Source organism: Belonocnema kinseyi, chromosome 10 (genome assembly GCF_010883055.1).
Source record: "Belonocnema kinseyi isolate 2016_QV_RU_SX_M_011 chromosome 10, B_treatae_v1, whole genome shotgun sequence".
Taxonomy (NCBI): Eukaryota; Metazoa; Arthropoda; class Insecta; order Hymenoptera; family Cynipidae; genus Belonocnema; species Belonocnema kinseyi.
Window position 1 is genome coordinate 56,033,235 of NC_046666.1, and position 13,082 is coordinate 56,046,316.

The window sequence follows — 13,082 nt, forward strand, 5'->3', positions numbered from 1 at the left end:
ATAAAAACACGTAAACTCAGAAGATGTGGACTGTGACTGCACCATATATCTAGTCGGGAGTGGTGCTGACTGAAAACAGATGATTTGGAGCGATACGCGCGCTATCTGTTGGTCATTCTAAGGACTTATTGAACTACCCTCGTAATTAGGACCTGAGTAAGTAAAATAGGACAAAAAGTTATTTAAAAATAACTACTTTAAGTTTTGATTTCCATTATATAAATAATTGTAAAAACAATGTTGAGTATCAGTTTAGTTTATCTAATATTGACGATTCTGAATAAATTGTCCAAAACATCTGTTCTCCTTATCGTAGTTATGTGCTACTGTGTAATTGAAAAGTTTAATTTTGTGCCAGAGAGTAATGAAAAAATGTCAATACAATATAATTTTTTCAAAACAGGCACGAGAGGAATAAGTATCAACTTGACATTTTTTCATTACTCTCTGGCACAAAATTAAACTTTTCAATCACACACTAGCACATAACTACCATAAGAAGAACAGATGTTTTGGACATTTATTCAGAATCGTCAATATTAGATTAACTAACCTGAAACTCAACATTGTTAATTAAGAATATTTAAGTTTATTAGCTTTTTTTCTCTCTAAATAAAAGTTGATAAAATTAACTAAGTACTAGTGAACTTTTACAGATTCGATTTGCGAAAAGTCAACCACTAAAGATTAGTAGAAAATTACAAATGCGAGTACTCGAGATATTTGCTAATTTAATAGTCAAAAAGTCATTGTATGGGAAAAAAAATATTTAGGACTGTGTATAATAATATTTTTTTTTTAAATTAGAAACTTGAAAAAAAGTGAACATGGCAAACACGATAACATGAAGCTACGGTATTCAACTACATTATCTCTATTGAAACAAGAAGGCCATATTGTGACATTGTAAACGCGACGTAGCCTGCCTCAATTTAAAAGCATTGCCTTCTAATTGTTTGAACAAAGTTAAGAAACATGAGAACTTCTTAGACTCTTTGAATCACATTGGTTCAATGTACTCGATATCAATAATACATATCCAAGGTCTTTATGCGCTACTATTTGACAGAATACTGTTTCATAGTTTATAAATTTTTCTCAGTTGTATATTATTCTTATTTTCCATCGAAAATTGTAAATAGTTAGCAAGCTTAGCGAAAATTATTCTCCTTACATGAGCTTTAGCTTGAATAAATATGAATTTAATATCATGAAGAAGGTTATTTTAATTGTAAAGCTCCTTTTTAAGCAAATGATAATTTAATCTCTCTCAAGCTATTTTAATGTCTCTCTAGATTAAAATTTCTAAAATCCAACGAATTACAATTCAAATTTCATAGATTTGGTTAGACAAAAGTGAGCCACCAAGCATTATTAGAAAATTACTAATTCAATTAGTCGAAATATTTCCTAATTAAATAGTGATAATCAAACTAGTTTATCAATAAAAATAATTGAATGTATAAAATAATTTAAAATAATGATAAAAATAGAAAACGTGAAAAATGGAAATGTTCAATAAAACGATGCGATTATATAACATTTTTCACTCTGTAGGTGATACTTTTTAATCATTGATATGACCTAGTTTGCGTTCATTTTCAAAATAGTGTCTTCTAATCGTGTCAACAAAGCTAGGGAAAATAAGAATTTTTAAAAATAACAATTGGTCGATGTGTTATGCATTAATTATTCATATTCAGATTTCTTACGCGCTACTTTTCAATAGAATTCTGTTTTCGATTTTCAAATTTATTAAAATTTATAGTTGTGTCAGAGATTAATAAGAACTTCAAAAAATCAATGAATATGCTCATTTATAGTTTGCATTTATATTAATTGTTATACAAATGAATCGAGAAAGTTCACGAAAAATAATGAATGTTATTAATGATATGTATGGAAATGGAATTATTGTCTAGAAAATTATATATATTGAAAGTATTTACTTCAGTTGAATGGATATGCATTCATCTTCCAGAAAAAATATTTCTTTTGTTGGAAAAAGTATTTGTTTGAAATGGTTCCTTCGTATTCTAGATTAAAAGAAAAATTCTTTAATGAAATAAATAAAAATTTTATTTACTAAGATAATTTTTTCTATAAAATAAATGTTTATTTTTTATCAATAATTATTTAAGTTAACTAATGTAATTGAACATTCCCGTGACATAAAGAAACATGTATTTGTGTAATCCCAATATTTTTGTTTATCTAACAAAATGCTTCATTGGTGTAAAACTCATCAACTTTTTCTTTTAGATAAATACATTTTTGCCTTCATTGATATTATTTTCAAATAAACAATTATTTCTTTTATTCAAACATACCTCAAGGCTTGATTCAATTATGTGAAATAAATTTGTTCAAATGCGAAGTATTCACTTTGCTCAAAAAAAATAACACCTAAGAATTCGTTTCTTTAGATCAACAAAACATGTCTGGTTCAGATAACCATGTCACTGTTCATAGTTTATAAAGCCACTTTTTCAAAATTTCGTTCATTTGAACATTCAGAAATTCAAGCACATACTTTATTGAAGAGTAAGGGAGCTATGCTAATTCCTAATATTTGAAACATCTGTTTTAAACAGACAAACTTCGTTCATCGACATAAATTAAATGTTGATGAATGAATAGAAAAGACGTTTTGATTATGAATTTTAAAATAATATAATTCTGAAAGAAACTGACACAGAATGTATTCGTTTTTTTTTTAAATTTTAGTATTAACTCTTAAAATTAAAAACTCACTCTTAACGTAAGTGAATTTAGCATTTTAAATACAAAAATTGATTTTTATGATTTGTAATTGTATTAAAAAAATGTTTGTAGTATTTTATCATTTGTATTTTTAGTAAATTTCTGTTCTTAAATTGATCAAATTGAAAACTTTAGTTTGACTATTAATCATCAAATCTGCCCGTTTTACGGGCACATTCTCGTCGCACGCGAAATGCTTCGTTCGCAAGTTTAAGCGCGTCTAGGTCGCGAGAATGTTGCTTTTCGCGTTTCGCGCTCGACAGTATATATATCTCGCGCTTGGAGATCGATAATTTATTTCCCTCGCGGTAGAACCACGGTCTTTGTATTTCAATCAGATTTGTGCACAAGCCGTTTAAAATTAAAGATGAAAAAATCGTCAACTTCAAGTTGGTGATTGTAAACTCTCTTTTGTTAAAGCTCCTTCGGCATGAACAAAACATTCTCGTTATGTGTCACGAGCTTTGCATTTGATTTTATCTAAAATGTGAACTTTTATACATTATGCGCAACACTATCACGGGAATTGTTCATTATATTTATTTCTGTACCACGGGCTGGTAAAGCCTATTCACATAATGCAAAATAATGTAAAAATTTTGCTTTTCATCATTACTTTAATATTTGCTCCTTGTTTTGTACTATTTTTTATTTTTAGATACCATCGAAAATGGATTATTTGAATAAATGTATATCATTACAATTCATAATATGCATTGGTATTGAAACACACGTATTGTCACTATTTTTTTATTATAAAAAACTACTCGTCACATAAAAAAACAATGTTGTTTTTTAAATTTTTCATGTAAATTTTGCCATATTTTTATCAACTTAATTTGTGCATTTTTGAGAACAATATTTACCTTCTAAGATCCAAACCTCAGATTATTTACAATTAACTCGCATTACAATTTAAGCATACAAATAAGGCATAGAATATTTTTCTTACACAGTTTCATTATTATGATCAAATTTTAAGGACATGAGAGATTTTCATATATTTTGCGCGAAAAAAATCCTGTTTTATTTAATATGTATTAAGGTGTCTTCTCAAACTACTGATTTGCAGAAACTAATTAACACCTAACATTTGGCTCCATTATCAATTATTGCAGATAATGAAGATAAAATTTTCGTCCTTTTTTCTTAAAAACTTTTTTCTTACGTGTTGCATGCATTAAAATAACTTATTAGTTTAACTTAAATGAAAATTTTTGGCAATAATTAACATTTAAATTTGTTATAAATAATTGAAATTGAATAAAGAAACTATTGATCTTTCTTTGCAGAACAAATCGCTTGTCTAATATATACAGAATTTCCTTCTCAGACATAATAAATTTAAAAAAATTTTAAACTCAAAATTTATGTTTCTTTATAAATAATGAACGTTGACAAATAAAAAAATTATCGCCTCTTTTTCTCAGAAAAAAACTCATTTCCTTCTTTTTTGTATATAGGTAGCTTATTAGACTTGAAAGAATTCAGAGAATTATGAATTGCAGTTAATTATGTTTTTTAACCGAAATCTACATATTATGATTCATTTATAACAAATCTAATGCAAATCAGACAGCAAAATAGTTTCTTTTGCAAAACAATGTTAATTTTTTTATTTTTAGCATATTTTATAATAAGGTTTCATAACTAATTTGTAGATCATTTTTGGCTGAACAACTTTTGCTTTTCATTTTTGAGTATCTTGTGTTTTTTTTCGCAAAAATGTAATTTTTTTGGGTGAACAACTTTCGTCTATTTATTTATTATTCGTAACTTGGGTCTTTTGCCCAAAAATTACATTTTGCATAGTTTTACTGCAAATTTGTCATTTTATTTGAAAAATCTAAATTTTTGAATTAAAATTTTTCGTTTAAAATTTATTTGTTTCGCTTAAAGTTATTTATTTTTTGTATAAAATTAATTTTTTGGGTGAAAATGTAATAATTTTGATAAAAATTAGTTTATTTATTCAAATTAATTTGCTTAGCTATATAAAGTTATATTTTCACATTCCTATTAGGGAGGGTACGGTTTTTGTCAAATGTCCCCATTTTGAGACCCACGGAATCCGAAAAACAGGTTATTACGAATTTGTCTGTCTGTCTGCCTGTCTTTCTGAATTTTGTCTAACTGATTGTCGATATTTTTCTTTGTATTAGTTTGTTAGCACGATAACTTTCGAAAGAATTGACAGATTGGCTTGTTCTTTGTTACACTCTTTTAGTATCTTAAAATGAAGGTCAGGTTCATTAGCCAATCATTTTAGATAAAAATTCAAAAAGTGAGCATATCTTGAATATTTTTTAAAACACTTTTTTCAAGTTACAAAAATATTCTGTGTGGATATTCATAGTACTCAATATGGCAAACAATTTAGCCTAACGGCTTTCTTTAATAAACTCAAAATTTACCAGAGTTATAGCATTTACAATGTTCCAAAAAACACACGCAATTAAAGATTTTAAGCCAAATAACGCACGATATGAAAAAAAAGTCAGAAGAAGAAAAATGTTGCTAATACTAATGCATGCTAGGAATTTTAATAATATATATTTATGGATATTAAATTTAGTTGAAACATATTTTTCAAACTTAAAAGGAAATTTAATTCTATTTATAGTTAAATGTTTGTCTTGTTTGGTAAAAAAAATCATCTTCGGGGTTGAAAATTCAACTGCTTGTTTGACAATGTTTTTTTTCATTGATAATGTATAGTTTTAATTTAAAGTTAATTTATTTGGTCGAAAATTTAATCAAGTTTATTGAAAATTCGTTTTGTTTTTTGTTGACAAGGAATTTTTTCACTAAAAATATGCTTATTCCGTCTTTGATTAGGTTTAAAAAATTTTTATTTAATCAAAATTTGTGTATTTGGGTTAAAATTCTTTTTTTCTTTAAACTAAAATTTCATCTTTTTTGCTCCAAATAGTATTTACAGTTCCCTGTTAAAAATGCATTACTTTGTTCAAAAATAAAGTTTTCTAATAAAAATTCATCTTCTATGGTAGAAAGTTCTTCGTTTAGTAAATAAATAAATTTGAAGCTTTCAGATTCATATTTGGAATATTGCTTTATTTACTTTAAAAAAGATTTTTGTTTAAAAATATAACAACATTAAAGTGTTGATATTTATATCTTAATGGTCAGGGAAAATGAGAAAATGGTCGGGGAAACATAAGTAAATATTAGGCATATAGATTTTTGTCGCAAAAAAGATAAATATTGTCTTTTTTCAATTTAAATTATTTATCACAAATACAAATGTTAATTATTGGCAATATTGTGCAGTTAAGTGATGCTAGTAATTTATTTTAATGCATATAAAATGCAAGACAAATGTTTTTAAGAAAAGATGGCAATTTCATATTCATTACTTTAAATTATTGATAACGAAGCTAAATGTTGTGTGTTAAAAGAAATTGCAAGTTAATAAGTTCGAGCAGCTACTTTAATAGGTATTAGATACCACAGGATTTTTTGCTGAGGCAAAAAGTATGAATACAACGTTATTTATTGTATTTAAAATTTGTTTATAATAAGAAAATTGTATAAGCAACAAATTCTATGCCTTATTTATATACTTAAATTCAAATTCGAGTTGATTTTAAAAATATCTGAGGGTTTAAGCTGACAAGGGGAATACTTATTTAAAAAATTCACTTTACTAAATTTATAAGAAAAAAAACGTGAAAAATTCATAATATCATTCCTTAAGCGTGTTAGAAATCGAATGCTCCTTAGTTCCAAAAAATATCTCTGAATCAGTATACATAATAAGTCAACTTCATGCTGATCCATCGTAAAAACAAATAAACTAAGAGCTGCTTTATTTCATTTATACCTGTCAGGTGTAATAATTTATTAAATAATTCATCTCGTTTCAAAATTATCATATACTATTCTTATTGAAAATTTTGATATTCTAGAATTTCAAATTGTTGATACTGTTATTATTAGGAAATAAAAAATAAGGAAGGTGAATGTGCGTTTTACCTGTCTTGTATGCACAGAAGCAAATCAATCTGTGAGTTCAGCCTATTTTCAAGTTTCAAGAAATTTATTGCAATCTCATTGTTTTGAACAAAGTTTCATCTGTTAAGCAACTTGATTCTCTTTTTTGAGGCTTATGGATCGTCTATTTTGTTGAAAAATCGTTTCTTTTCCTTCTGAATTAACTTTTGTAGCTGAAAAATTAATTACACAATTTTTATATGAAAATTCAAGTATATTATTTGAAAATTCAAGTATCTTGTTTATAAATTCGTTGTTTTTGGGTACACTTACCTTTTTTCTGTTTAAGTTTAGACCTATTATTGGTTAAAGTCTCAACTATTACATGTATCGTTAATAACACAGCCACACAAAAAAAAGTGTGCGGATCTGGTAACAAGACACACGTATTCCTATGGATTTTGGGGCGCTGCATTCAAATTCGGTATCAAAAATCACCCATCACGTCATGGTTGAGCCATAACGACAAAAAATGACGAAAAATCATGCACTGATGAAAATAAATTTCAAAATAATGCCAGTGATGCAAATTTTCACTTCAAAAACACGTCGACAACTGTGAAGGATCAACCCTTGACTGATATCAACTTATTTAACATAACTTTACCCAACAGAACCTGACCTCACCTAACCTGAATTAACAGAAATTTATTGAACTATACGTAAAGCTCTGGAAAGATATTTTCCCAGTATCAAATGTGTGCTACATCGAATAGGTCAACTCGAGCCTAACCTAGAAATAAATCTAACCTAGCCTAACCTAACCTCACGAAACACAATTAAACTGATTGTGTAGAAAATAGACTGAAAATAGAAAGAAGGCAGAAAATAGACTGAAGTAGGTCTATAAATCAATTTAATTACGATAAAAAGCAAGATCAAATGTAAACACGAAATATAGTTTAAATATATCCCTTAAGTTTAAGAAAAGCAGAGAGAAAAAATTTTTGAATAAAATTCTTATTCATTTGCATGTTTAAGTTACAGTTCTAAATTTTAATTGATACAAACATTGTCAGGTTAATTGAAATGGGGTCAATTCTACTTGTAATTCTAAGTTTCTTCAAATCAGTAATGTGCGTCTAAACTTTTAACCACCTGTAGTACAATGAAATGAATTTTATTGTGTTACAACGGGAACACTCAAGTTAAGTTGTGTTGCTTTAAGCAAAATTTCATTGGGTCCTGTTAAGTTAGATTCATTTGTAGGTTAAGATCGAGTTAACCTATTAAATATAGCACACATTTAAGACTAAGAACCGTACACTTACATAGCTACACGTGTGGTTGAATTTTCTTCGGCTAGGTTATGTTAGGTCAGGTTTTGTTAGGTTAGGATAAGTTAAACCTCTATGTAGGTTAAGCCGAAGCTGAATGAAACGGTACTGCAAACACAACGGGACAACACAATGAGTTTAATTGTGTTACGTGAAGTTAGAAGACTTCTAAACTAGAAACAGGAATCATTGACAAAAGACTGGTTCAAGAAAAATGTTCAAACAAAATACTTGAATAATTAAGCAAAGAAGATAACCTTTTATCAAACAGTTTAATTTTTCTACATAAAAGGATGAGTTTCGAATAAAAAGTAAATTTTCTACAAAATAGTTCAATTTTCAACCAACAGTGATGACTTTAAACAAAAATGTTGAATTTTCAACTGAAGAACGTGCATTTTCAACTAAAGGTGAAAGCATCGACAACAGTAATTTGGTTCATGTGAATTCTCTTTTATTAAAGCTCCTTCCGCTTTAACGAGCACATTCTCATCACGCATCTCGTGCTGCGCACTCGAGTTTGTCCCTGAAATTTTATATGTTTTCCATAAATGTATATTATTATAATTCGTAATTTGCATTGAATTTAAAACAGACGAAGTTTCATTGTCCCGTTTAAAAAATGCGCATTATTTTTGAATTTTTTTATTCTGAAACGCTTAACTGCAACTTTTGTTTTCAATAAAACATGTAACTTTTGGATTTTCCATTATGTTGTATGCTGTCAAAATTTGAATTTTTGATTTATCAAGGAAATCCAAAAAGTTGTTATGATAATCTGCTCGGGCATTTAGAAATCAAACTTTTCCTTCTCTTGCCATTTTTCATATCGTCCGTCAATTGGCTTAAAAGGTTCATTTTCGTGTGTTTTTTGGAATTTTTTAAATGCTATAACTCTAATAATTTTTCATATCATGAAAAAAGTCATCAGATAAATTGTTTGACTTTTTAAATACTATGAATAACCGTACAAAGAATTTTTCAATTTTGAAAAAATGGTGTCAAAAATATGCAGAAGGCACTCACTTTTTGAATTTTTATTCAAGATGGCTCGCTAACGACCTTGACCTTGACCTTGAGTGTACCAGAGACCAATCTAATAGAATGATTTTTTCAAAAGTTATCGCACTGACAGACAAACAGGCATAAATACATACAGACAGACCGACAGGCAGATATATTCTTTAAAAAACTATTTTTCGGATTCAGGGGGTCTCAAAACGTTGACATTTGACAAAAACTAGGGGACGGGGTTGTCAAATTTGATACATATCTAATAGCTTTGCTGATGAGAATGTAAAGAAAAACTATTAATACATTTTTTCTAACACACACACAAAAAGTTCGATTTTCGAGACATGTATTACGTGCGGGAAGTGACTAATTCCGAAACTGTGGTAAAAAGCAGTTAGAAAAAGAATTGTCCTAGCTGCTGCGCTTGCGCTCTTTGAGTAAGAATACTTGTTCTCGCTGTTGCGCTTGCGCATTTCGAGTCAGAATTACTTTCCAGAACTCTCGGAATCATAACTTCACTTCATTATAATTTGACACTTGAGAGACTGATTGTGAGTAGTGAATAGTTATTGGACATGCTCAAAGTGATAACTTACCATAAATGACTGATAAATTACCGATAAATTACAGATAAATTATCGAAAATTTCCGAAAATTTTGGAAACTTTTAGATATCTGAAATTATCGGCGATTTGCCCATTTTTCATAAATTTCTGAAAATTGTGTAAATTTAGGCAATTTTTAATAAGTTTCAGGAAATTTAGAAAATTATCCATAAATTTTTAGAAATTTTTGAATTTCTTCCAAAAACCTTCGGATACACTAAATTTCTATAAATTTTCGGTAATTTACAAATTCACCCAAAATGTCCGGATTTTTTAGGTAATTTTTGTAATGTTACCAGAAATTACCATAATTTAAAAAAAAAATAGTTTTTCTTGTTTCTCAATTCAAAAATTTCCCGCATTTGTTAGAAAAAATAACGTGTGCTGCAGGAGCTAAAAGTAGGCAGTTGAAACTCTTGTGAAGTTTACAATACTTGCCATCGGCTCATCTTCGGGTCGTCTCTGGCTCGTACAGCTAACTTCACACTCGTGTGGAACTGACTACTTTCCGCACTTGTAGCACAATATACTATTTTTTTGCTCTACCTTAGTTGAAAAAATGTTATCTATTTATTTTTTTTTTTTTTGGCTTGTGTCGTATCTCGAAAAATTTAATTTTTGTATTTTTAATGTTTCTTTATAAATAAAACAAAACTACGTGTCCCATAACAAAGTGATTTTTAATAAATTCGTAGATTTGTTTGGGCGCACAATGTTTATCTTGTCATTTTTTTCCTATCTTGCATGGTGTGGACGCACAATACAATTTCTGATCTTTGATTAGTTTTTGTGCAGTCAAAATTTGAATTTTCAATTTTTCGAGAAAATTCTAAAAGTTGATGTGACAATCTCGGCGGGCTATCGAAAAGTAACATTTTTCTTTTTAAGTACTATGAGCAACTGTGCAGAGAATTTTTGAATCATGAAAAAATAATTACTCAAAAATTTTCAAAATGGGGTCACTTTTAGTATTTTTACCCAAAATGTCTGACTAATGAACTTGGAATTTAGCTTAGGACACTAAAAGAGTGTACGAAAAGCATATCTCATAAATTAATTTTTTTCATAAGTTAGCATGCTCACAGGCAGACAGACATAGGGACAGGCAGACATACAGGCAGACACATTCTAATACCTTCTCTGATGAGAATGTAAAAATGATTTATTTGTCATGAATAATATTTGATCTGTTCTTAGTTTTAATCATAAAAAAATAGCATGAAAAACATGAAAAGTTAAATTCTTTGAAACCTCACAGGCGAGACGAAACATAAATTAAAAGGCAAAAGTTGTGATAAGAATGTGCCCACGCAGCGGGCTCATTTTTATTACTGTTAATGATGTTTTTCATGATTAAAGACAAAACCACGCATCCTATCAAAAAGTGTTTGATAACAAATTTGTAAATCTTTTTCGAATGCACAATTTTAGTGTATTTATCTTGTACCGTATTTTGCATCGTTTGGCCGAAAAATGTAATTTTTAGATTTTGCATTATTTTGTATGCTATCAAAATTTGCATTTTGGATTTTTAAAGAAACTTCAACAAGTTGGTATGGTAATCTTGTTCGCATTCAAAAAGCAACATTTTTCTTCTCTTTACTTTCTTCACATCGTGCGTTATTTAGCTTAAAATGTTCATTTTCGTGTGTTTTTTCGAATTTTGTAAATGATATAGCTTCGGCTTTTTGAATACTATGAATAATCAGACAGAAAATTTTTGAATTTTGAAAAAAGTGGTCTCAAAAATATTCAAAATCTGCCCATTTTTTAAATATATATCCAAAATGGCTGGCTAACGAAATTGACCTTAAGTTTGGGACACTAAATAAGTGTACCAAAGGCCAATATAATAGATTAATTTTCTCAAAAGTTATCGAGTTCACAGATAGACATACATCCATGCATGCATATAGACATACAGACTGACAGACAAAACTGGGGTGGGGGGTCAAATTTTACACAAAACCAATACCTTCTTTGATGAGAATCTAAAAAAATACAAGTCAATTCGATTACTAACAAGTATATTATATTTAGATTACTGAAAATCTTCATTTTAAAAGTTCTCGAATTTTTCCCTATCCAATTTTTTATTTTCTCTGACCATTAATATTCAAGGACCTTTTGCAACATTGTTTTTTTTACATTTAAACTAATTTTTATTTGTTCTATAAATCAATTTATAAAATGCATATAAAATACATAATTTATTATACTATGTGTAAACTATATATAATTTTTCATTTTAAGTCCTGAGCTGGACATTCTTGATTTTAAAATGTAATTGTTTAGTTGTAATCATGCATTTATGTAATAAATAATTATTCCTCAAGCAAATTTTGCTCAACTGACATTTTTGTTCAACAAAAAATTATACGAAAGAAAGTGTACTCAAATTAAACACAGCTTATTTTCAGAATTTCACATCAGGAAGTGTAAGCGTGACCGATTTATCATTTACCTCTAGTGTTATTTTCTAAAGAGGGCACTATTTACTTAAGCTATGAAAAATCATCAGTAATGATGACACTGTAATTCAGGGCTTCTGTAGATGTAAAAGAGAGTATAAATAGGCTTTAATGTTTAACCAGAGCATCGTATTCTTTCGAAATTCTTCATGAACATTTCGGAAAAATCAAGGTACGTACAATTATTCTCAGCAGTATAACTAACACTTCAAAAATAAAATTTATGATTTATTATTTTATGCATTTTTAAGATATTATTAAGCTAAAAATATTTTTAGAATATACTAATCATCTGCTTCTTATTGTTCAATAATATCAAAATGCAATTTCAAGTTAAGAATATTAATAAAATTAGTATCAATTGAACTGGATCGTACTTTGAATGTATAAGAGTATCAGTTATTTAAATTTTGATTCATTCAGGATCATCCTCCAAACATAATTACCATTCCTTTTTTTCTTATGTATTTATATATCAAATGATAAAAAGAAGGTACACATAACAAGGTATACAAAATAAATAATAATATAAAGAATAATACACTAGTAAGTTTTCTATAAATTGAAAACATTTATTTTCAAAACTACTTTGTTAAATAAAATTTTACTATCCTATTTTTGGTTAAACATTTATATTCTTTAGTTGAAAATTTAACTATTTTACTTAAAATGCATTTTTTTCTTAAGATTTAATTTTGGTTGGTAGAAATGTAGTCTTTCTGGTTCAAAATGTATGGGTTTGGTTTGAAAATGAGCTTTTTCTTTAGAATTAACTTTTTAACCAAAAATAATTACCTATTTGTTTGAACATCAATTTTCTTCTGTTGAAAATTTCGCTATTTGGTATTTTGTAGTGGCTAATTCACTTTTTTCGTCGAAAATTCAAATATTCATGATCTAAAATTTCATTAAATATTAAAATATTAAAATATTAATTA

The 13,082-nt window shown here is 27.8% G+C and overlaps 1 protein-coding gene across 1 annotated transcript in view; it reads left to right on the plus strand.

The window, feature by feature from the left end:
* The window catches only part of LOC117181122 (chitinase-3-like protein 1), a 27,672-nt gene that overhangs the window by 10,719 nt on the left and 3,871 nt on the right, over positions 1–13,082 (plus strand). The gene's annotated exons all lie outside the window — the stretch shown is intronic.